Below are 27,351 nucleotides of genomic sequence, written 5' to 3' on the forward strand. Positions count from 1 at the left end.
GCTCTGTTGCCTGTGTCTATGTGCCTGTGGTTCTGTCAGTGTGATCATGTGATGTATCTGACCCTAGGAATGTGTCAATAAAGTTTCCCCTTCCTGGGACAATGAATTGACGGTGTTCTTATTTCAATTTCCAGGAGTGTATATCGTAAGGATAGGTTAGTCGCCAATGGTGGCGGCGTGTATATTGCAGTAAATATTCGATAGAATTTAGCGAGGCTATCACGAATATCAAATGTGAATTAATCTTGGTGAAATTTAGTATCAAGTAACACTCAAACATGAGGATCAGATGCATAAATAGACCACCTGGGTCAGGATCTATAGTTGTAGGACGCCTCTGACAGAGCTTGCAAAATATCATTAGTAATTTTCCTGATCGTGCCGTTGTAATAGGGGATCACTTCAACTTGTCAGCTACAAATTGGGAGTCTTATGCCATTAAAATGGTGAAAGAGAAAGGGAATAATGTGGCATTGTTCTGGATGTCTTGTCCGAAAATTACCTTGAGGAGGTAGTTAGAGAGCAAACTAGTGAGGTTAACTTCTTAGACCACCTGGCAGCAAACAGACCTGAACTTATCAAATTAGTTAACGTAGATAAAGGTATCCGTGATGATAAGGCTGTCCTTCATCTATGACGACAGGTTCTACAAAGAATGTTAAGAAAGGTAGAAAGATATATTTCATCAGCAATATCATCAGTGACCGGATACAAATTTCAGAATATCTCAGCAGTCATATTGGTTGATAAGGACGAAGGTGTGGAGAACAAATCGAAAAAATTCAAATGCATCGTTCAATATATCCTAGACACGTATGTTTAGAGTAAGGTTTTAAGGGATGGGAAAGATCCACTATGGGGTAATAGCCTCGTTAGAAAAGCGATACATAAACAAAGAGCTCTCCATCTAAGATTCAAAAGAAGTAAAAACCTAGCTGACGAACAAAAGCTGAAAGAATCGAAAATGACCTTAAGGAGAGCACTGGGAGAAGCGTTCAATGATTTAGAAATTAAGACGTTAGCAACCAACCTGAGTGAAAACCCTAAGAGATTTTGGTCGTATGAAAAATCAGTAACTGTATCAAAATCATCTATTAATTCCCTCAGCTAACACACCAGTACCGAAACGGAAGATAGCAGAGAGAAGGCTGAAATACTGAATTCGGTCTTCCAAAATTGTACCTCATTTCAATCGTCGTGCGGACGTCGAAATGGCAGATATAGATATAACCGATCACGGAACTGAAATGCAGCTACAATCGCTTAGTAGTGGAAAGGCATCAGGACCAAATGAGATACCTACAATATTCTATGAAGATCATGCGAAAGACTTTGCTTCCCTTATAGCAGCGATTTACGGTAGATTACTTAAGCAAAGAAAGGTACCTAACGATTGGAAAAAAGCGCAGGTCATTCCTGTTTTTAAGATATACCGTAAGAGAGATCCACGCAATTATGGACCCATAGTGTTGACGTCAATCTGTTGTAGAATTATGGAATATATTTTATGCTCAAGAATTATGACGTTTTTGGAAAATGAACAGTTCTATAAAAATCTACATGGGTTCCGCAAACAGACATCCTGCGAAACTCAGTTCACTCTGTTCCTCCATGAGATCCACAGCGCAGTGGACAACGGCGCTGAGGCTGATGCCGTGTTCCTTGATTGCAGTAAGGCATTTGACACCGTCCCGCGTTGTAGTAAGAATTTGCAGAACAACCTGCAGAGAACTGATGATTGGTGCAGACTCTGGCAGTTGGCCCAGAACGTAAGTAAATGTAACATACTGCGCATACATAGGAAAAGAGATCCACTACTGTACAGCTACATTATTGATGAAAAACGTTGTGCACACGTGCGATTGGATTCAAGGCTTTCTTGCAGAAAGAACTCAGCACGTCGCTCTTAACAGAACTAAATCGACAGATGTAAAGGTAATATCCGGAGTACCACAGGGAAGTGTGATAGGACCGTTGATGTTCACAATATATATAAATGATCTAGTAGGAAGCGTCGGGTGCTCTTTAAGGCTATTCGCAGATGATGCAGTTGAATATACCAAAGTAGCAACGCCAGAAGATAGTAAGAATTTGCATAACGACTTGCAGAGAACTGATGATTGGTGCAGACTCTGGCAGTTGACCCTGATCGTAAGTAAATGTAACATACTGCGCATACATAGGAAAAGAGATCCACTACTGTACAGCAACATTATTCATGAAAAACAGCTGGAGACAGCGTCTGCCGTAAAATATCTAGGCCTAACTATCGAGGGCGACCGTAAGTGGAATGATCGTATGAAACAGATAGTGGGAAAAGCAGACACAAGACTCAGATGCATCGGAAGAATCTTAAGGAAATTTATCTGATCCACGAAAGAGCGCTTGTTTACCCGATTCTTGAGCATTGTTCACCTATCTGGGATACCTATCAGGTAGGACTCATAGAGGAGATAGAGAAGATCCAACGAAGAGGGGTGCATTTTGTCACTGGATCGTTTAGTTAGCGAGAGAGCGTAAGGGAAATGCTAAACAAACTCCACTTGCAGACGTTACAAGAGGGACGCTGTGCATCACGGAGAGATTTACTACTGAAATTTCGGGACAGCACTTTCCAGGAGGAGTCCGACAACATACTACTTCCCCCACATACATCTAACGTGTTGACCACGAGGAGAAAATTCGAGAAATTAGAGCCTATAGAGAGGCTTTCCGATAATCATTCTTCCCACGCACTCTTCACGAGTGGAACAGGATTGGTGGGATCAGATAGTGGTACCGAAGGTACCCTCCACCACACACTATTAGTTGGGTTGCGGAGTATGATGTAGACGTAGAAGAGATCATGGATTATTGGTAGGGCCACAGAACCTACAAATTAAGTCGACAAACATTTTCAGTTTTAATAGGCACATTTATCCGTAATAATCGATACGCAAGTCACTATTCAGGCCAATAATGACAAATATGTTTGTCATTTCGGAAAACACATTCGTTTAGAAAAGTCAGCTCGTACGATGGGCAGAGATTATGGACTATCTTAGTGGCCACGGTTATTTTATATATGACAATGCTCTATTCAAATTATACAGTTAATAAGTACTTTTAAACAAATAAATAGAGTTTGCTATTATCTAAAGGGATATCTATTCGTGATTGATAACCTATCATCGTTATATTCAGGTACCGGTACTTCTATGTAGACATAGGACGATTTTTTACCTAAGTCAATAGCCTCTTGTACTTTAAAATTTTTCACAAGTAGTACGTCTTATCGCAAAATCGGTACGCATTGTCAGGACACGGTTAAAGAATATTTCTAACGATACGTCCTCTACCCTTGTTAGATTAGTGTGTGGTGAGAAAAAGGAATGCATATTTGAGAAAAAATTTATATGATCGGGAAAAGTTTATGATCTGCTGCTTGATCCGTTTATTAAGGACTGTTGTTCACGGGTGTTTCGACGCTGCGAATGGGGGAGATCCTGCCATGGACAGATCCTTTTTGGCTTATACGTACCTCCCCTTAATTTTTTGTAACATATTTATTAAATTATAAGTGATATAAGAGTAATGGTATTATTGGACGGTGGAATAAGGAAGATATGGCTGCAAAAATTAAGGTAAAGAAAATAAGCTGCCACTAGTTACAGTTGCGAAACGGTTCATCGTATAAAACAAAGGCCTGCGATTTAAGATAATGGCAGATATTTAGGACAAGATGCTACTGTGGAAGCCGCAGATGTCGACAAAGCCAAAGAGGACAAGTTAATCCTCCAACATTTCATGTAAGGTTCGACAGGCATTCCTTTAACACAGACTGAAAAGAGCTGGTATTTATGTTCACTAGCAACAATAACGGGAAAAGAAGTTCTGTAGTGAATATTGAACGTCAATGTTCGACTTCCATTACTCTACAGAAGAGAAAAATACAGACGGACGTGTGAAATTCGATGGCTTTTCTTATTGTGGTAAATGTTATTCTTGCGATGACTGCATTGGAAAATGCAACAAATAGTCTTAAAAGGATTAAGTACTTGATGGTCAAGGTGAGATTTTCTCATGCACTCTCAGTACGTTCATATTTAATAGATGATTAGTCTCGAATGTGTACTTACGATCACTCTCACTATCGGAGAGCCTAACATATGTATATGTATTACCACTGAAGTAGACTTCAGAATGTAATATATTAGTTGTTCAAGTACAAACGAATTATGCGTATCAATAAAATGAATAATATAAAAATCATAGAGTGTAATAAAACTAAATGAAATCTTCTTTACGTGTCGAGATGGAACGGTTCAATGACGCGACGAGATGCTGCTGTCATGAATTTGGAGAACCGCATATTCTCCATTAGCTGTACAGCTCTATTATTTATTTTCTACCTGTATCGGTCGTAGCGACCATCTTCACAGGATGGAAAAAAGCTCTGCACTGGATGGGTATGTAATTCAAATTTCAATTGGATAAAATCAAAACCATAAGAGTCTTATAATGGTTACAGGACCACGTGTAACAGGCCGTGATTTAGATACCAGGACGAAATTTACTTCACTATGATTAAACAGAACGTTCGTGAAAGTGGTAACACGATGACTGGCATTTGTTGAAAAGATAAAGTTCTTTGATATACAGTTATCCACTTATTTCCGGCCTAGTATTAGCAGTTTAATCATAGTGAAGCCAAGTGTGCTGGTATAGAAACCATGCCGTGTCTTTCGGCTATTTTATAATCATTTTACGACGCTGGTGGTTTTCATTTTATCCACTACAAAGATGAACACCATAACCATTTAAAGTATAGCTTTTTTACTTCCTGTGAAAATGGTCGCTACCAAACGAAGTCGACGGAAAAAAAATCTGCACAACTGATGGCAAATAAGCAATTCTTCATGACGGTTTATTTTCTAGTATCTGGGGAATGAAATATTTACAGTACTTGAAATTCAGTCGAATGCCACAGTGAAATGTTTTGAAATCCGAATACGTAATTGAGAAGAAAGTCAGTATTTCTTTAAAGGAGCATATTGCAGTTCAGGTGTTACTGTGATAATCGTAAAATAAACTTCCGCGCTTGAGAGATATCTTAACGGGGTCCGCACAGTATTTTGCAAAAAAGTAAAGCACGTTATTGAAGTACGAGATGCAATGTCGATGAAAAGCCACTGTACTTGTGACCTAGACATCTCACTTCTTCAAGTGCACGAGTAATAAGGTCGTAATGAAGATTGACGTGGGGGAGAGAGCGGTGGGATATGGTACACGAGCATCATCGACAACCACGAGGCATTACGCCCCCGTGTTACTGGCGCACTGTAGACTGCTGTGCATCCGACCCCCTCGCCAGGAGGCTAGCCTTTGTCGATGTTTAAGGCTAACGAGCTGCCGTCAACGCCCCAGCGGTCTAAGGTCTTTGAGGCCGGCCCATCGTGACACCGTTATTAAATTATATTGCAGCGTAGACTAGGTGCTGTCACCAGCAGCGCGCTACCGTGTGTGTGTGTGTGTGTGTGTGTGCGCGCGCTGCATTGTGCTGCTCCTTTCAATAACGGAGTTTCAGATATTGTAAACGACATAGGTTTCTCTGTACTTCACTTAGTCTCTCTACCTATGCATCTACTTATCTTTTTATTTGTCTAACCCTATTTTTGCTTTTATCTTTCTTTTTCTGTCTGTTGTGGCGTGTGTCCCTTTGCAGAACTGCCAATTAAGACGGTATGTTGGGATCATTTAATATCAAATTATTCTCAGCGGGATTATATTGTGACTTAGCTAAATATTCTATACGTGTGAGTCATGATATTTTCATGCAGACTTGAAATTCAGTGGAAAGCCAGGCACTGAATCGAATCTGTTGCAGCCTACATACACTTTCGGAACAAAAGAAATGTAACACCCTCAAGGAGAAGGTCATTTCACTGACAAGTGAGGTGACAGGTAAATCATAATTGTAGGAATATATGACAAATTCAAACGAAATGAAGCACATGTTACATTAAAGAGTGCCCAAACAGTCACGTCGATACACAATGTACCTCCTCTGGTGGCAACGCATACGTGTACTCTCCTAACAAACGATCATAAACATTCCCAATCGCATCCCGCGATATATTTTCCCAATTGCCTTGTGCGTTTTTCTGCAATTTGCAATGGATATTGCTGGCTCCGGAGAACAAGTAAATTCCCTCTTCATAATGTCCCATATGTGATCAGCTGGCGATAGATCTGGTAGTGTCGCTGATCGTAGCCATATTGTCCACCACGAAGAACTCGAAGCGTCGCAGTAGCCGTAAGTGAACGGCCATTCTCCAGCTGAACACGAACATCGCAAATGTGAACCAGAGCTGTAACTGACTGCTCCCACCCTCCACCGCTACATAAAATCAAGCTTGGGATGGCACCTGCAGTCGGGTGAGAATGCACTCTAGAACAGACAGTTTCCAAGGTCTATTTACACACATGTACGTCCATCCATACAGACGAAACCTACTCTCGCCAGTAAAGACTAAAGAGTGCCATTCCACTCTCCAATAAACTCCTTTACGAGACCATAGTATCCATGCTCAGCGGCATCGTTGTGTCATAGGCACCATGGCAAACGTGATCTTTGTGCTGCTGCGAACAGACCGTGTACATTGGTCTCTGACAAAAGCAGATGCAGTTTGTGCCCAGATTTCATCCCAGAATAATGTTCAGTCGGCTGGAGCTGCTCGCACAGTGCGTCGATTTTGACGGGCGTCAGTACTACGTCGACATCCAGAACCTGGTCTAAGGTGTGGGAATGTTCCTCAGATCACTGTAGGAAGCAGCGACACACCACCGATACACCATGCCCAACTTGTGCTATAAGACCATCCAGCTTTCAGCCGGCCCACTGTACGACCTTGTCCAAATGGCTGAAGCTGTTAACCGGGAGAACGCACTCGTCGGTGCGGTATGGTTGTACTCTAGAATGAATGTTTGCAAACTCTTTTCTCTCCCGAGAATTGGAAGACTTGGAAGAATGTTTTAATTTTAAATTCTAAGCCGAATAACGAGTAAGAGAAACATTTTTTTCGTGTGGCACACCTACAAACTAACATTTCTCGTGAAACTTTCTGGCAGATTAAAACTGTGTGCCCGACCGAGACTCGAACTCGTGACCTTTGCCTTTAGAGGGAAAGTGCTCTAACATTTACTAGCAGATGTAAAGCTGTGAGTACCGGGCGTGAGTCGTGCTTCGGTGGCTCAGATGGTAGAGCACTTGCCCGCGAAAGGCAAAGGTCCCGAGTTCGAGTCTCGGTCGGGCACACAGTTTTAATCTGCCAGGAAGTTTCATATCAGAGCGCACTCCACTGCAGAGTGAAAATATCATTCTGGGAACATCCCCCAGGCTGTGGCCAAACCATGTCTCTGCAGTAGCCTTTCTTTCAGGAGTGCTAGTTCTGCTAGGTCCGCAGGAGAGCTTCTGTAAAGTTTGGAAGGTAGGAGACGAGGTACTGGCAGATGTAAAGCTGTGAGTACCGGGCATGAGTCGTGCTTCGGTATCTCAGATGTTAGAGCACTGGCCCGCGAAAGGCAACGGTCCTGAATTCGAGTCTCGTTCGGGCACACAGTTTTAATCTGCCAGGAAGTTTCATATCAGCGCGCACTCCGCTGCAGAGTGAAAATCCCATTCTGCAAACATTTCTCGTATTTATTTTCCTTTACTTAAACCGTTAGACCATTCTTCTGGCCAGATTTCAAGAATTTTGGTCAACAGAGATTACCCTGTAGGTTTTAATGAGTGGGTCTGCGAGTGTCAAACTATGTGACATAATGACATAGAAACGTAATTTTTTTACAACCCCAAGGATAAAAGTTCTTAGTACTTTCAACTTGATACGTCTACCCGTTCCTGAAGAAAAGGGTTTTTAGCAGACCGATAGACAGACGGTCACTGAGTGATATTATAAGGGTTCCATTTTTACAAACTGAAGTACGAAAACGTAAAAATGAAGAAACTGAACGGTTATGCGTGGTTTCATTCGACAGTGAGGTGCTTTTGTCCCTTCAAATACCTCTATATTGCCATTTTGCGTATATGTGAATATTTTAAAATATAGTGAATGAATGGTACTAATAACAAATTTGCCATAAATCTCTACAAAGGCATACTTGAATTAATATTAGTTTACTGCGACACTTAATCTCTTGCCACAGCACAATGAATTCGTTACAGAAAAAAACATTAAAGTTTATAGGTAATTTTAGGAACCATATCCGTGCTGGTCCCTTCTACTACATTAAAGACTATTTTTACGGATAATATTACACTAAAGGTAAACTGAAACAAATCCACTTCTCTTTGCACTTACTTATTATACTATACACCTTACGAACCACTTCCACATAGTAGTTTTACAAGTATGTCTCGCCTTATTGACAAATACCATAGATACTCTGAATCAAGGTTCTTTCGACTAACTTTGCCGTGATAATTATTTCCCACAGTATAATTTACCAACTGCATGGGTACTGTTTTCTGATGACATTTCTCGGCGGTATCATTTCTTCCAGCAAACGGCCTTGCCGCAGTGGTAACACCGTCTCCCGTCAAATCACCGAAGTTATGTGATGTTGGGCTTGCCTAGAACTTGGTTGGATGACCGTCCGTGTCTGCTGAGTGTTGTTAGCTAGCGGATTGCATTGATTAAAATCTCTGTTTTCAAGCCGCGTCAGCTCGAATAAAAATCTCGAGCTTTCGATGGCTATCTACACTATTGAGTTCAGGAGTAAAACCCCTGACTGCACGGAAAGTGAGTTTAACATTTCATGTCAGCTCCGGCCCGCCGCGGGACCGAGTAACGGCAGGTGGCGCAAGGGGCCGGCGCCACGATTTGAACTGTCGCTCCCGCCTCCCTACAAGTGTCCAGCATCCGTCGTTGCTTCCGTTCGACATCCCAAGACCACCCCCACGACTTACTAATTGTTTATCCCTGGTCTCTGTTAAAACTGTTGCTGTTCATTCTAACCTCAGTTGAAACTTTTATAAGAAAATCCCAATATGTTTAAGCACGAGCCAATACTGTCGTGTTTTCAGGCTGTATTTTATGTATGTTTTTTTAGGCAATGCTCAGGTGGGGCAGATTTGTCGAGTTTCCTTTGTTTTGTACAACACTCTGTAACTTTGCGAACTGTTTAACCTACATAAATGCAGCCACATTCCCAAAAGACACCGTACGCACTGGGCACACGAAAAGTTACGTCCCTTACGTTGGGGTCGGGCCTGAATACTGGTCTCAGTACATGCCCCTGCAGCACACGTCCTAGCTTGCTGCTCGTTGCTTATCGAGCGTTTATAAGAAATCCCGTCTCCAACGTGTACCTTTGTATATTTCCCTTACATGAGATACACAGGTGGCTGTCCTATAAAACCGTGTGCCTATAACAATCCTGTGCTCTGAATCACTTAATCATAGGAAAATAAGGGTGCCTGTATTGAACGACAGTCACCTAGTAATAAACGTCTTCCAACACAACAACTGTTGTTATCAGTTAGAACGATTGTATGTATCCCAAGCATTGCTAGTTGAACCACGCATTTACCATATAGCAACATCGATAATTTTCTTATCTTATGTTCACTCCAGCAATTCTGCTTTACATTAATTTGTTCAAGAAACATTCCGATAACCAAGCTTTCAAATACGATCACTTCTGTAGAAATTAATGTTCCACCTACTACAAGTTGCTGTCTTACACTTAACACTCCGTGAACTTCAACTGATAACAAAGCATGATTCTTTGCAACTGTCATCGCAAAAATTGTTCCCAAGAGTATTTCCTCCACTTCTCTACATATTTAATGGGGTTTCTTTAATCCACTCCTTGCCTTTTTATCTACTCATCTGGGAAACAACCCGATCGACATACTCGGGCACTTCACACAGACTGCATCTCTCCTTCGACCAAAAGCGTCGGACTTCAGGCGAGAACCACCTTCCAGAATATCATCTGTATCGCAGCCATAGGAAATGAGACGCTGATATCGACTCATACAAATGGTGTCGATAATGTTACTCTTACACGCTGCACCTAAGTCCTCAAGAAACTCCTGCTGGAGACGCAACGTGGTCTTCATCCAACATACGCACTTTGTAATGACCAGGAGAAATTAGGCATCCAGATGGTATATCCTCCAAACATCACCCATTAGACCTCGTGGAAACTTCCTTACTTAACGGACAGTTACCTCAAGAAATTAATCTGTTAGATTTCAGTGGTCTAAAGAATTAAAAACAGGGTAACTGCTCGACATTTTCAACATGGCGGGTACAGGTACCGCTGAAGATTTAGGAACTGAGTATTTAGAAAGATCTAAATCTTACCATTAGAGTTCTTATTAACGGAAACAGTCTAATGTGGTTATTATAACTAAAAATTATTCCTCCAAGTAAAGAGAAGTGTCGTTCTTTAACAAGGAACTGAATTCATTTTATTTTATTTGCTTTTGTCTATTGATAGAGAAATGTTTGATAATAAAATGGTAGTTTTACTTAATGTCTTATAGTCTGCTCTCTATTACTAAACTTTACAAGGTGGATCAGACGGAAAAGTACACGCTTCTAGATGAATGACAGTATTATTGCTTCTGAACAATAGACGTCATACGAATATATGTCTGGTTCTTAACAGTTTCCGAGGGAACTAATGAAAACAATGGGGAGCAGGAGACATGCCGGAGACAGTAATGAAACAGTGCGGTCTAACATTTAGCTTAACTGTGTTTGTTTCCTCACAGCACATTTTTCAGCGTCAACCAAAACTGATTTTGCAGATCGTGAAGACAGCTGCTGTATTGCTGATCTGAGCCCATTCGTGTGGAACGCTGCATTTCACTTATTCTACCCAGTGATGTGTCAATATCTATGCGCAGCGACATCGTAAAAAGCGCAAGTCTCACGTATGGGCAAACGTAAATCTGCAGGTTACTACACTCCTGGAAATGAAAAAAGAACACATTGACACCGGTGTGTCAGACCCACCATACTTGCTCCGGACACTGCGAGAGGGCTGTACAAGCAATGATCACACGCACGGCACAGCGGACACACCAGGAACCGCGGTGTTGGCCGACGAGTGGCGCTAGCTGCGCAGCATTTGTGCACCGCCGCCGTCAGTGTCAGCCAGTTTGCCGTGGCATACGGAGCTCCATCGCAGTCTTTAACACTGGTAGCATGCCGCGACAGCGTGGACGTGAACCGTATGTGCAGTTGACGGACTTTGAGCGAGGGCGTATAGTGGGCATGCGGGAGGCCGGGTGGACGTACCGCCGAATTGCTCAACACGTGGGGCGTGAGGTCTCCACAGTACATCGATGTTGTCGCCAGTGGTTGGCGGAAGGTGCACGTGCCCGTCGACCTGGGACCGGACCGCAGCGACGCACGGATGCACGCCAAGACCGTAGGATCCTACGCAGTGCCGTAGTGGACCGCACCGCCACTTCCCAGCAAATTAGGGACACTGTTGCTCCTGGGGTATCGGCGAGGACCATTCGCAACCGTCTCCATGAAGCTGGGCTACGGTCCCGCACACCGTTAGGCCGTCTTCCGCTCACGCCCCAACATCGTGCAGCCCGCCTCCAGTGGTGTCGCGACAGGCGTGAATGGAGGGACGAATGGAGACGTGTCGTCTTCAGCGATGAGAGTCGCTTCTGCCTTGGTGCCAATGATTGTCGTATGCGTGTTTGGCGCCGTGCAGGTGAGCGCCACAATCAGGACTGCATACGACTGAGGCACACAGGGCCAACACCCGGCATCGTGGTGTGGGGAGCGATCTCCTTCACTGGCCGTACACCTCTGGTGATCGTCGAGGGGACACTGAATAGTGCACGGTACATCCAAACCGTCATCGAACTCATCGTTCTACCATTCCTAGACAGGCAAGGGAACTTGCTGTTCCAACAGGACAATGCACGTCCGCTTGTATCCCGTGCCACCCAACGTGCTCTAGAAGGTGTAAGTCAACTACCCTTACCAGCAAGATCTCCGGATCTGTCCCCCATTGAGCATGTTTGGTACTGGATGAAGCGTCGTCTCACGCGGTCTGCACGTCCAGCACGAACGCTGGTCCAACTGAGGCGCCAGGTGGAAATGGCATGGCAAGCCGTTCCACAGGACTACATCCAGCATCTCTACGATCGTCTCCATGGGAGAATAGCAGCCTGCATTGCTGCGAAAGGTGGATATACACTGTACTAGTGCCGACATTGTGCATGCTCTGTTGACTGTGTCTATGTGCCTGTGGTTCTGTCAGTGTGATCGTGTGATGTATCTGACCCCAGGAATGTGTCAATAAAGTTTCCCCTTCCTGGGACAATGAATTCACGGTGTTCCTATTTCAATTTCCAGGAGTGTATTTTTTTAAGTTTTGAACTACGTTTCTCAGTGATTGTCGAAGTCGTATGTACTTCCAGAACGACTGACGCCCGTGAAAGACCGTACTGCAACTTCCCAATGTCTCACTAATGCGATGGTAAGTGTTCGTCATTACTAATGTAACACACGTAAACCACACGTTGCTATTAATTCTCATTCCGTTTATTTACTTTTTAACTACCTCCACCTACAAACAACTTAACTTCTAAACGTTTAGAAAAGATTCTGTAATTGAGGCAAAGCAGTGATCGGTATAAAATGCTGAAAATCAAATAAAACACTCTTGACCGCGATTTCAGATTTTTGTTCATTTGTTCATTCATTTCCTAAGACCATCTTCAGGCTTCTCTCTGCTGCAGTCCAGTAATAATACATATTCGATATAGCGGGATGAAAATATGTCTAAAAAGATCATCTAAAATTTAAGCTAGAATAATTAAACAGTAAGATGTTACTCCCATTATCTGAGTTGGTGCATGCAGACGGAGCGAGAATCGTAAAAGTAACGATGTCACTGTTGAATAAGGCAGCATTAGTCGAGATTATATACTGGTAGCTCCGCCCATCGCCTACAGCATTACATTATTGGCAGCGTATCGTGCGTGCGATACTTTACATTGATTAGTTCAGTCGAATAAATAAATTCACCATACATGTATGTCCAAAGGTTCCTTAATCGTAATCACAATAACAAAGACGCTGCATGATCGCATTTCTTTGCCGATACCGGGCAAGCGACTTTCAAGTACAACGTCTGACCTGTGCAGAAATATACATAGTGGATGTACGAGTGCAGGTCGGAGATGAATAGTTGAAGACATATGGAAGTTTGGATATGGCCGTTGGTCGCGAACGGATAGCCAAATGCTGAGGCGACCGCTCGTGATAAGCGGGAAATCCAGGATCGACACAAATATTCACTGTATATATTCCATTCTACATGCGAGCGTTGCCCTCATTCGAAGCTCCAAATTTTGTAATGTATATTATTTGAAAGTCGCTTGCTCTGTGTTGGCGGGCAAATACGATATTGTAGTGTGTTGCAGTGTACATGTCATTCTGAATTAAGATGTAAAGTTCCTTGGACGTACATGCAAAATGAAGACGCATGGTTGACGATGTATGGAAGTTCGCTTCTGGCCTTGAGTTGCACATGGATAGCCCAACGGTAAGACGCGACAGCTCGCAGTGAGCGAGAATCCGGGTTCGGGTCCCGGACAATCGCAAATTCTCCGAGTCGTCATTCCATTATAGAGATGATAGTTGTCCATATTCACAAATAACTCCGTCTAAACAGGCCTTGTAATGCTCAACGGTACCGACCGGCCGACGTGTCATCCTGAGACACAGGCGTCACAGGATGAGGATATGGAGGGGAACCTGGTCAGCACACCGCTCTCCCGGCCGTATGTCAGTTTACACGACTGGAGCCGCTACTTATTAATCAAGTAGCTCCTCAGTTTGCCTCACAAGGGCTGAGTGCACCCCGCTTGCCAACAGCTCTCGGCAGACCGAATGGTCACCCATCCAAGTGCTAGCCCAGTCCGACAGCGCTTAACTACGGTGATCTGACGGAAGCCGCTATTTCCACTGAGGCAAGGCCGTTGGCTCATATTCGCAAATACGAATATATTTCATTTATTTCTTTTCAGTCAAGGTAAAGCTGAGCTTCATCATTCGTTCATTGATGAGAGCGTTATATTGTCCCTAGCATACGTCGCGGAATTCTTTGAAGCTCCGAATCTACATCTACATCTACATCTACATCTACATCTAAGTGCTTGGCAGAGGGTTCATCGAACCACAATCATACTATCTCTCTACTATTCCACTCCCGAACAGCGAGCGGGAAAAACGAACACCTAAACCTTTCTGTTCCAGCTCTGATTTCTCTTATTTTATTTTGATGATCATTCCTACCTATGTAGGTTGGGCTCAACAAAATATTTTCGCATTCGGAAGAGAAAGTTGGTCACTGAAGTTTCGTAAAAAGGTCTCGCCGCGACGAAAAACGTCTATGCTGTAATGACTTCCATCCCAACTCGTGTATCATATCTGCCACACTCTCTCCCATATAACGTGATAATACAAAACGAGCTGCCCTTTTTTACATCTTTTCGATGTCCTCCGTCAATCCCACCTGGTAAGGATCCCACACCGCGCAGCAATATTCTAACAGAGGACGAACGAGAGTAGTGTAAGCTGTCTCTTTAGTGGACTTGTTGCATCTTCTAAGTGTCCTGCCAATGAAACGCAACCTTTGGCTCGCCTTCCCGACAATATTATCTATGTGGTCCTTCCAACTGAAGTTGTTGGTAATTTTAACACCCAGGTACTTAGTTGAATTGACAGCCTTGAGAATTGTACTATTTATCGAGTAATCGAATTCCAACGGATTTCTTTTGGAACTCATGTGGTTCATCTCACACTTTTCGTTATTTAGCGTCAACTGCCACCTGCCACACCATACAGCAATCTTTTCTAAATCGCTTTGCAACTGATACTGGTCTTCGGATGACCTTACTAGACGGTAAATTACAGCATCATCTGCGAACAATCTAAGAGAACTGCTCAGATCGTCACCCAGGTCATTTATATAGATCTGAATTAGAAACTACAGCGTAGTAACACCACAATAATGGGTGCAAATTAAAAATATCACCCGTAACAAATGACATGTTTGCACTTCCCGATGAAGTAACAAAGCTCACACCTCTCGTTTCAGTCTATCAATCCCCTGCTTTCAAAGAACTAGGGAAAGATCTCAGTCTAAGAAACGATAAAAAAGAACTAACCAAACTAAGGATTATTCATCTTGCCAAATGAAATATTTCTTAACAAACTTTACGTTTAAGAACATCACCTTTGCCTGTGCTGAGAGACATACATACTTGCCAAGCAACTTCATCACTAAGAGAGATTCTCGTTTTATTTCTCCAATAGGAAAAAATCTCCTAGTCATGAACTAGCAATTATTTTCGATGGTCTCTTTTGTTTATGTAGCCTGCCATGAATTCCTTTCCTGTACCAGTCTCCTGAACATTTGCACGCAGAGTCCTGAGTCATTATTGGATGTACTCTAGTCTTGTTTTCCTCTAAAGTTTTTATCGTCTTTGTTTTCATAAGGGGCTACAGAAGTTACTCGCTTATGTTCCTTACACGTCAGCTGTGCGTCCTGCCCGTTCTCACTGTTTTCCAAATGGTTCACTTTTCGATTGTTCTAAGCAGAATCTCTTTCTTTCTTATCGTATCTGTCCTCCTAAGTTCTTACTTCCTTCTTTAGCAACACATCAAGAACGTTTCGATTCTCTTCCTTTCCGCTTATTCATTTCGATAAGATGCTGTACTCCATACGTACATTCTAAGATAGTTTTTTCTCAATTGAAGACCGTGTCCTATACTAGTAGAATCGTTTCAGCCAAGAATACCCTCTTTGACTCGACTAGTCTACTTTCTGGGTCTTTCTAGCTTTGTCGGCCACGTGTTATTCTGCTTTCAAGGTAGCAGTATTTCTGCACTTGGTGTAATCTCTGATCTCTAGTTACTTCACCAATCTCATTTCTGCTAACCTTCTCTTCTTTCGTCTCACTTCGGACTACTCTGAATCCATAATGTGCACTCATTAGACTGTTCATTCCATTCAACAGGTCGTGTAGTTCTTCAATAGTTCCGTCGAGAGTAATTATTTTACTAGCGAATAATCATTTACAACATATTAAACGGAATTTTTATTCCAGTCCTGAACCATTCTTTTATCTCCGATACTGGATCTCCGATGTACACATTGAACAGTAGGGACAAGAAACTACACTCGCGTCTTATACTCTTTTCTCTTTTTAATCGTTCTTGGTCTTCCATTCTTACTGTAGCCTTCGGTGTCATGTAGGTATTATATTTCACTGCTCCTTTCCGGTAGCTTATACACATCTTCGTGAGAATTTCGATTTTCTTGCGCCATTTTACTTTGTCCACAGACTTTTGTAAGTCGGCAAATCTCGGAATGCATTGCGATTTTTTTCAAGCCTTGCTTCCTTTATCAGGTCCAACATTAGACCTGCCTCTCTGGCGGCTTTACCTTTCATAACGTCAAAGTGATCGTCATCCAATAGATATTCGACTTCCTTATTATTGCACCAATGTTCCTGAACAACATAGCATGCGATCGGTGACAGCGAAGTCTGTCCAAAGACACAGTTTTCATAGCGGACCTCTCTGTATCAGGGTTATCCCTAGAAAACACATTCTGCTCAGTGTCTTGGGTGACTGCTGTCTTCTACAATAGATGCTATGACCCTAAATCCATACCAGCTTACCTGACGATTTTAAAAACCCCATTTATTTGCCAGCCGCTGTGGCAGAGCGGTTCTAGGCGCTTCAGTTTGGAACCGCGCGACCGCTATGGTCGCAGGTTCGAATTCTGACTCTGGCATTGATGTGTGTGATGTCTTTAGGTTAGTAAGGTTTAAGTTCTAGGGAACTGATGACCTCAAATGTTACGTCCGATAGTGCTCAGAGCCATCTGAACCATTTTTGCACCCAGTTATTTAGACAAATGATATTGGGTCTTTGAACTTACTGCCATATGTTAAATTACATTCAGTTACGTTTAGCTCAGCTACCAGTCTTTACATTATAATTCACCATCCGTCTTTCTGACGATGTGACGTGTACACAGCTGCATCGAGTATGAACACACTAAACTAACGAAAACGTTTGTGGTTGATAACGGAAGAAACACTGAAGAAGAATCAAGAAAGGTTCATGAAATTTTTTAACCTCGAAAAAGCGTTCGCCAGTGTGATATGGTGCCAAATATTAGAAATTCTGAGTGAACTAAGCATAAAATATAGAGAAAAAGTGTAGTGTACAGTATTTACAGCAACCGAGAGGAAACTATAAATCTAGAAGGGCAAAAACGAAGGGTACGGATAGGAAAGGGTGTAAGATAAGGATGTAGTCTTTCGATGCTCCTATTCAGTCTATACATCGAAGAGGCAATGATGGAAATAAAAGAGTAATTCAAGAGTGGGATCGAAATTCAAGCTGAAAGAATATGACATTGCTATCTTAGGTGAAAGATAAGAAGAATTGCAGGATGTGTTGATTGGAATGAACCATCTAATGAGTATTGAACACTGACAGAGTTAATTGAAGAAAAAGATAATGAAAAGCAGAAGAAGTGATAAAACAGGGGCAATTAACATCAGAGCTAACTGTCACGAAATTCTTCTCCCTAGGCAAGAAAAATATCCCTTGATGCACAGAACAACGACGACATAAAAAGCAGACTAGACTAGAGCATACCTGACCGAGAGAAGTGTGCTAGTATCGAACAAGGGCCTTAATTGGAGGAAAACGTACGTTTGGAGCACAGAAACGTATGATGATGAAACATAGAGTACAAAAAACCGGAACAGAAGAGAATAGTATCAAGTGAGACGTGGTGCTATAGACGAATGTTAGGAACTAGATGGTCTGCTAAGGCAAGGAATGAGGAGATTCTCCGCAGACTCGGAGAGGAAAGAACATAAGAAAACATTGAGAACGGGCAGGATGAAGAGACATCTTTTAGACATCAGGAAATAACTTCCATTATGCAAGAGGGAGTTGTAGAGCATAAAAACTGCACAGGGACTCTGAGATCGGAATACATCGTGCAAATACTTGAAGACAAGCTTGCAAATGTGGATTATGTTGAAACTTGAGCCATATCCTAAGAGCCACAGTCCCTTCAAGGTACAAATAATTTATATTACTTTCTAAGCCAATGCAGTTAAAAATTGCGACCATGTAAGTCACATATTTTGATGCTCGTCGATTCACTCATTGAACCTCTAGATGAGCTGACTCTATACATAGTCAAGTTTGAACGAGACCCTCAGAGCGCGATTCGTACTCGCACCTTTTCGATTTGTTACTTGGTTTACTTGGTAGTACTTCAATAGTGATACAGAGCAGGAAAGATACGTTAACTGATGAAGAAGTGGCTGGTATAACGGTTCATGATTGCCAAGGGAAAGTGGCACAACAACGCTATATTTGAGCTTTGGTGACCGTATATTACAGGTTTTCTTACTTTTATGAAAGTACTCCCACAAAAATAAAGGTTATTCGTAAATCGAGCGGAATAAATGGTTATTAAACTATTGCTCTATATCGAGCAATTTGAGACCACGAGCCCTTTACATCAGATACCTAGAGATTAAATCTTAACGTACATTAAAGCCTTTCCCAATCGGCTGACTTTTCTTGCTGATAAATCTCCGGTGTTGTATGGTTGTGCTTCATCTTTTCATGATATTTCTGTTGCTCTCCGACGTCCGACCATCATTCGGCAAGGTTCAGAGGAACCAGGAGTACCTCTGAAGATGTCCAACGCAGCTAGGGACGAAACACTAGGAACAATAAAGACTTGCGGACCACAACCACACCCAGCATCCCTATCTGACCAGTTCGAGTGATTTTGTCTGTGTTCAAGTTCAGTCGGTTGAACTGTTATGCCAGATTCTCAGAACATAAACACAATATAACTCGGAATATTTCACGGGGATGCACGAATCCTAATCATCCGTGGTCTATCAGGTAGCGCTTTGAAATAGTAAGCAAAACGTCTTGCGTCCTAGGTTCGAACCAAGACACGACTTAAATTTTGAACGAGAATCATCACCAACTGCGGACAGAGTATTTCACCATAAGACGTCACCCTCATTCTGCAAACGGCCAGCCATGTCAGAGAGGGCGGAGGTGCGGACAGAGTTTCATTCCGGGTACTCCACTCTCTTCCTCTTGGAGTGGGAAACTGCCCCTGAAAGGCGGAAGGATCAGCAATGATCAACGACACAAAAATGCAGAAGGCAATAGAAAACAAGAAAGGCACGTAAGACATATCTACAGGAGATGTGGCTTTTATCTGAAACAGTGCCATGATGAAGTCTCAATTGGCAAAAGATTTCAGATTAGCCCCCCATCCGGAAGTCCGGAGAGGACTGCCAAAATGTAGATGGCTATGCGAATAAGACGGAATAGCCAAAGGATGGATAACGTTCGAGAAGTCAGAGCTTGCAATGACAGAAGTTTGAAAGTAGTAGGAAAGCGAGAAAATCTTGAAAGGGAAATGCAATGGCTCAATCTAGATATAGTAGGGTCGCTGAAGTGAAAATGAAAAAAAAAGAAGTCTTCCTGAACAAACGAATATAGATTCATATCAACAGTAGCAGAAAATGGTATAACTGGAGTAGGATTCCTTATGAATACCAAAGTAAGGCACAGAATTATTTACTCTGAACAGTTCAGTGATAGGTTTGGTCTCGTAAGATTCGGCAGCAACTCTGGTATATACGGTATATACCAGAAACGTCAAAAGCAGAACATGAGGAGATGGAGAAAGTATGCAAGATACGGAATGGGCCATTCAGTATGTAGCCGGCCGTGGTGGCCAAGCGGTTAAAGGCACTACAGTCTGGAAACGTGCGGCCACCAAGGTCGCAGGTTCGAATCCTGCCTCAGGCATGGATGTGTGTGATGTCCTTAGGTTAGTTAGGTTTAAGTAGTTCTAAGTTCTAGGGGACTGATGACCTTAGAAGTTAAGTCCCTGAGAGCCATTTGAACCATTTTATTCAGTATATAAAGAGAGATGAGAATCTGATGATGATGTGCGACAGGAATGCAGCAGCAGAAGAAAGCGTTACCAGATAATATGGGCTTAGCATCTGGAAAGAGAGAGAAGAAAGACTGAGTTCTGCAATTTCAGATAATAGTAGCACGTAGTCTTTTTCAACAATCACAAGAGGAGGACGTATAATTGAAAAAAACCCGAAGACAGGGGTAGATTCCAAATTGATTACATCTGGTCTGACAGGGATTACGAAACTGAGGAGTGCTCAAGTGCAGATATTGACTCGAATCACAATTTAGTGATGATGAAGAGCAGATTGAAGTACAGGAGAACAGCTCTAAAAAAAAATCATTGTAGAAGCAGATGGGATATGAAGTACTGAGTGCTAGTTAACATCCCAAAGATGTTCCGGTTCACATGCCGTTCCTCGTCGTCGAAATTTCTTGGCTCAAACTCGTCTAGGGGTTGAACCGCAAGTGTCGCATTACACGCCCAAAATTAGACACTTGTGACCCTTTATTAAATTTTCTGGCTGATGACAAGCTTGCGATGTACAAAGTTAACATAACATATAATAACAGTATTAATAATATCGGGAACTAAATTAACGACACATTAATGATGCATGCCACACAGCTGCGATTTGGTGAGAATAATGTTTATTCAGAAAGCAAACTAATAGCGAAAGTGGTCGTATTTAGAGTTACTGTTACACTTGAGTGCATATACATTTGACACAGATCGATGATTCACAATCTCATCCCGAAATACAAGTTATCTACGCGAAAAGTTAGATTTCACACCATGCGTGCGGCTGCTCACCGCTCAGAGACAAATTCCCACCATACCACACAACGAGAAATTTTCTGTTCCACTGCCTAGATGCCTAAAGACCGAATGTCCGCTTTCGCTTCTCAATCCGAACTGTACCGTTTGGTGTCTCCTGCCGAACTGTCCGCTTTCACGTCTGGACCGGCTTTCCCTCTGCCTGTCCCCGGCCGCGTTCCCTGCGCGCCGAATATCCTCGCTCAACTGACTAGGACAGTGCCCATTCCTGAAGCCGTCCATCTGATTTACTACACCTTATTCTACAGTATTTCACATTTTAACATATTTAAATAATGCTTGGCCACTTTCACGTTTTAAATAAAGTAACAATACTATCCATTACATAATAATCGTGAAATTTTTTTTACATAAAACCAATACAATTTCCTTCTTAGCTTTGAATGCTCGGACAGTAGCCTTGCACCACTGTGCTTTCTGATAAATAAATGAAGAACAAAAGGAGGTATTATGCACTGAACCTTACAACAAGTATTCTGTTACCTAATGATTCAATAATGTGTCATGCTGTCATCGTTCATTGTATTTTGTGTGGGGTAAATCATGATTTGATGTTTTATTGTAAATACTGAAGTTACAGAGTTAATATTCAGAAAGTTTGTCAATTCACATTTTATTGGGATCACAAAGAAAATTTATGAATGATGGTAGATTAAAATTTCTGTGGCTTCATTTACTGCACTACTACAGAATTAAATAGTTTAATAAATGTTTCCCTTTATGGCCGATCTTAGGTCCGCCATATTTAACACTGCTACGGCTCCTTGGCCACAAAAGGCTTCTACTGGGTTTCCCTATGATGTACGTTCTTGTCTGTCTCACTTGCACACTACAGTGCTTTGGCCTCAATAGGCCTGTGAGTTTCCCCATCACGTGGTGAATCTGCGCCCTTTGAGGCATCCTTCCTGGACGACAGGGTTCGTTTCACAGTTCCTTTAGGCTGAATCTTTCGGCCATATATTTAAATGAGAGCGCAATGGTCGATCACTCACATGAGGAATGTTGAGATGCATCTCAAGTTCGCTAAGGACTTGGATGCCGCGATAAGGCATACCAGAAGTGGTAGTTCAGTTGAAGAAGAATGGATATCACTAAAAGGGGCAATCACATATGTTAGACAGACAAACATAATTACTAGGAAGGTAATTGCGAAGAAACCTTGGGCACAGAAGCAATATTTCAGTTGATCGACGAAAGAAGGGAATACAAAGATGATCTGGGGAAGACTGGAAGATATCAGATCTCTTGACAAATAAATAATTAGGAAGTCTAGCTGAGCCAAGGCGAAATAGCAGCGGGAGAGACATGAAGAACTTTCTGAGCATATGGAAAAATTGAAACAACTTTCAGTGAAATTTAAACCAATGACGATAACATAAAGAGTGCAATGGGAGTTCAACTGTTAAACTGTTAAACACTTAACCCTTTTGAGAGAGGAGATACGTAGAAAGACTGCCTTACGGACCTCTTGAGAGGCAGAAAATGTCTATTAACGTAATACAAGTAGAAATGTCAGTTGATTAGAAAGATATAAGTGGCCCCTTATTAGAGTCAATTGGTATCAAATAAGGCTGAATGGATAGATATCATTCCGTCGGTATTTCTGAAATGATTTGAGGGAAGTGGTAACGAAACGCCTGTACAAATTGCTGTGTATATACTATGAGATCGGTGACGTAACATCGAACTTTGAGAAAAAATATCACTCAGACTTTTTAGAAGATAGCAAGACGAACATAAAACTCAGGCTAACGGAAGCAAAGAGGGAATTTCTGGAAAAGAAAGCTCTATTTCTATGAAGCATAGGCCTTGATTTGAGGAAGGAATTCCAGAAAATGTGTGTTTGGAACGCTGTTTATGGTAGTGAATCATGGAGAGTGGGACCCCGGAACAGGAGCGAATCGAAGCGTTTTAGATGTGATGCTGACAAAGAATGTTGAAAATTAAGTGGACTGATACGATAAGAAATGAGGAGTTTGTGTGAAGAATTGGAGAAAAAGGGAACATACACAAAACACTAATAAGAAGTAGTGACCTAATGTAGGACTTGTGGAATGACATTGGGGAATAACCTCCATAACATTGCAGGGACTTTCAGAGGGTAAAAACTGTAAGAGAAGATGGATGTTTGAACACATTCAACATATAACAGAGGGCAAATGGTTCAAGTGCTACTCTTAAACTAACAGATTTTTATTCGCATCAAGATCGTCGCTTTGTAAGAATTTACATTAATCGGAGCACGTTGTGGTACTCCATTTGCATTGATAACGCCCTTCTGTTCGAGAAATGGCCACATCAGGCGTTCTCCGTCTTCGTCACTAATAACACCGAAGTTGCTCGGTAGGAAGTGTAACTGATAATTCAAGAAATATAACTTGTCATCTCATTAGTTCTTGTGCAGTGCGCTATAGTTCTCTGCCTCGTGTTTGCCTGAAGTACTCCTGGTGATAGCCATACGATTCTTTTTACATCACTAAGCAGAGCAAGAAATTTTTTTTAGATATTAATTCCCTAATTTTCGATAGTACAAATATTTATTTCTAAATTTTTATTTCAATTAGCCTTGGAAACTTCTCTCGCAAATATATGAACAGCTAGCAGTTCTATCCAAGGCTTTCACAAATCCCATTTAATGATCCAATTTAATGATCAGCGGAGGTAGATACACATTTTGAGTTGAACGAGTTAACCATTGAACGGATTATTGTGTCCTCGCAACAGTTTATTCCAACTGAACTATCTGTTCCTATAATAGTGATTTCATCTGTCTCTGGTATCCCTCTTGCGTAGAAATCAGCAGTGCTCTTTATACCCGAGCTACATGCCGAGAAGAGCTGCCGTTACCACGAGATCTCCATATGTACACCATTTGTGATTCACATCTTTGTTGAAATTGTTATTTCATCTTGTTCGACCCACAGTGGTGGAGAGTGGACAGTCAGCGGTAGAACATACTTCCCTTCTGTGCTGCAGTCTTCTTTTAAAAACCAAGGTCATTATGTTAACACAATTACTGGATTACTAGTTCCGATAATATCTACTGCCATCCTCAGTCCCAAAAATGCCGACAGTGGTAGTTACATCATGCAATGCTTACATGACTCTGTCTAATCAGAACTATACATCATGCATATGCCCGTCGAGTCGAGGCATATGCCAATTTTGTAGTGCAAATGTGAGAGTGGTATAAGCGGTGTATGATGCAAGTGCCACTGTATTGGCATCCTCAGGTCTGAGGATCCTCAGATCTGAGGATGGAACAGATACTGTTGAAACTAGTAATTCAATGATTGTGCTAACACAACGATCCTGGCTAAACTATATTTCCAAAGAAGCAGTACAATGTTACAGATGCCTCCTGCACTGAGTAATCTTTTCAGATAATCATACCGCTACTCACCTAAGAACTTTTTAAAATATAAACAAAGACGAACCAAATATTACAGGAGGAAAAGTATGTAAATGGATTACTTTAGTATCCCTGCCTGTGGACATATCGATGGAAGCAGATAGCTGACCTGGTTAGCGCCACCGAACTGTGCGCAAACCAGCCGTAGAACGAGCACGCGACGCCTAGTATGAGCGGATGCACTGATGGAACTGTATATTTGCGTGCGGCCGTAGGCTGATCAGCGAAATGCTTACGCTTAGTTCGACTAACGCCTTGCACATCGTGCCGCGTGTTGTTGCCGAGTCGATAACCACACGCGCCAGCCACATTTTGAGTGAACCCAATGCTTGTCTCTAAGAGGATCCAGACTCTCTGCTTCCCAAGCAGTGACTAGCAGAGCGACTTTGTTTTCTGTCATTTCTGCTACCCAGTTATTATCGATCACTGTTGACTGCTTACTTTTAATTCAATGATGAGTACTACGAGCAGATTGATTAAGATGCTATGAAAACTTCATTGCTACCTACTGTTGTATGTTTGTTTACAGAAGATTTGAAGGAACCCGTCTAAGAGTGGGCGGCTTTGAAACCCGTAATTTTTCAGGTATGTATACGATACGTTTGTTGCTCGGCTTCATGGCAGTGCGTAACTGAACGCATCATTAGAACTATTGAATTCATTCCAGCCGGATATTTGTTTCACGATGGGATTAGAAAAGGTTGATTGTCTCACTTTCCTTGAAGTGTGTGTAAGGGGGAAGGTGGATGGTACGCTGGAATATGCCTTTTTTTTTTGGGTCATCGGTCTTCTGACTTTAATGCAGCCCGCAACGAATTACGAATTACTCCCCTGTGCTAACCTCTTCATCTCAGAGTAGCACTTGCAACCCACGTCCTCTGTTATTTGCTGGACGTATCCTAGTCTCTGTCTTCCTCTACAGTTTTTGCCCTCTACAGCTCCCTCTAGTACCATGGAAATCATTCCCTCATGTCTTAACATATAACCTATCACCTTGTCCCTTCTCCTTATTACTGGTTTTCTCTTCGATTCTGCACAGAACCTCTCATTTCTTACCTTATCAGCCCACCAAATTTTCAACAGTCGCCTGTAGCGCCAGATCTCCTATACTTCGATTCTTTTCTGTTCCGGTTTTCCCACAGTCCATGTTTCAGGACCGTATAATGCTGTACTCCAGATGTACGTTCTCAGAAATTTCTTCCTGAACTTGAGGCCGACATTTGATATTAGTAGACTTCTCTTGGCCAGGAATACCCTGTTTGCTGTTCCTAGTCTGTTTTTGATGTCCTCCTTGCTCCCTCCGTCACTTGTTACTTTACTGCCAAGGTAGCAGAGTTCCTTAACTTCATCTACATCGTAACTATCGATCATGATATTAAGTTTCTCGCTGTTCTCATCATCCTACTTCTCATTACCCTCCTCTTTATTCGATTTACTTACTGTCCACACTCTGTACTCATTACACTTCATTCCATTCAGCAGATAATGTAATTATTCTTCACTTTCACTCAGGATAGCCGTGTCATCAGCGAATCGTATCATTGATATCCTTTCACCTTGAATTTTAAATCCGCTCCAGAACCTTTCTCTTATTCCCTTCAGTGCTTCCTCGATGAACAGTAGGGGGAAGACTACGAGCATCTTTTTTGTCTTCCACCCCTTTTAATAAGACCACTTCGTTCTTCGTCGTCCACTCTGCCTCTTGGCGGTTGTACATACTGTATATTACCCTCATCTTACTATAGCTTACCACTATTTTTCTCAGAATTTTGAACATCTTGCACCATTTTACATTGTCGAACGCTTTTTCCAGGTCGACAAATCCTATGAACTTGTCTTGACTTTTCTTTACTCTTGCTTCCCTTATTAACCGCACGTCAGAACTGCCTGTCTCGTGCCCTTACGTTTCCTAAAGCCAAACTGATCTCATCCAGCGTATCCTCAAATTCTTTTCCATACTTCTGTATATTATTCTTGTCAGAAATTTGGATGCATTAGCTGTTAAGCTGATTCTGTGATAATTCTCGCACTTGTCAGTTCTTGCCGTCTTCGGAATTGTGTGGATGAAATTGTGTGGATGATGCTTTTCCGAAAATCTGATACTATGTCGCCAGACTCATACATTCTACACACCAACGTGAATAGTCGTTTTGTTGCCACTTCCCCCAAACGATTTTAAAAATTCTGATGGAACCATGTCTATGCCTTCTGCCTTATTTCATCTGAAGTCCTCCCAAGCTCTTTTAAATTCTGATTATAATACTGGATCCCCTATCTCTTCTAAATCGACTCCTGTTTCTTCACAGACAAATCTTCTCCCTGATACAGGCTTTTAATATATACTTTAAACATATCCACCTACCTGAATTTAACAGTGGAATTTACATTGCACTCTTAATGTTTCACCCTTGCTTATAATGTCACCGAAGGTTGTCTGGACTTTCCTGTATGCGGAGAGTGCCCTTCTGACAGTCATTTCTTTTTCGATGTCTTCACATTTTCCCTTCATCCATTTCGTCTTAGCTTCACTGCATTTCCTATTTATTTCATTCCTCAGCGACTTGTATTTCTGTATTCCTGATTTCCAGGAAAATTTTTGTTCTTCCTCCTTTCATCGATCAGCTGAAGTGTTTGTTCTGTTATGCATAGTTTCTTCGCAGTTACCTTCTTTCTACCTATGTTTTCCTTTCCAAAATCTGTGATTGCCCTTTTTAGAGATGTCAATTCCTCTTCAATTGTACTGCCTACCGAAGTATTCCTTATTGCTGTATCGATAGAGACCTTCAACCGCATCTCATCATTCCTTAGTACTTCCGAATCCGACTTCTTTGCGTACTGCTTCTTCATGACTAATGTATTAAACTTCAGTCTATTCTTCACCACTACTATAATGTGATCTGAGTCTACATCTGCTCCTGTGTAGACCTTGCAATCCCGTATGTCATTTCGGAATCTATATCTGACCATGATGTAATCGACATGAAATCTTCCCTTATGCCCCTTCTTTTGGACGTATACCTCCTCCTCTTGTGATTCTTGAACAGCGTATTCACCATTAAAAGCTGAAACTTGTT

Source organism: Schistocerca gregaria, chromosome 1, assembly GCF_023897955.1.
Source record: "Schistocerca gregaria isolate iqSchGreg1 chromosome 1, iqSchGreg1.2, whole genome shotgun sequence".
NCBI classification, from domain to species: domain Eukaryota; kingdom Metazoa; phylum Arthropoda; class Insecta; order Orthoptera; family Acrididae; genus Schistocerca; species Schistocerca gregaria.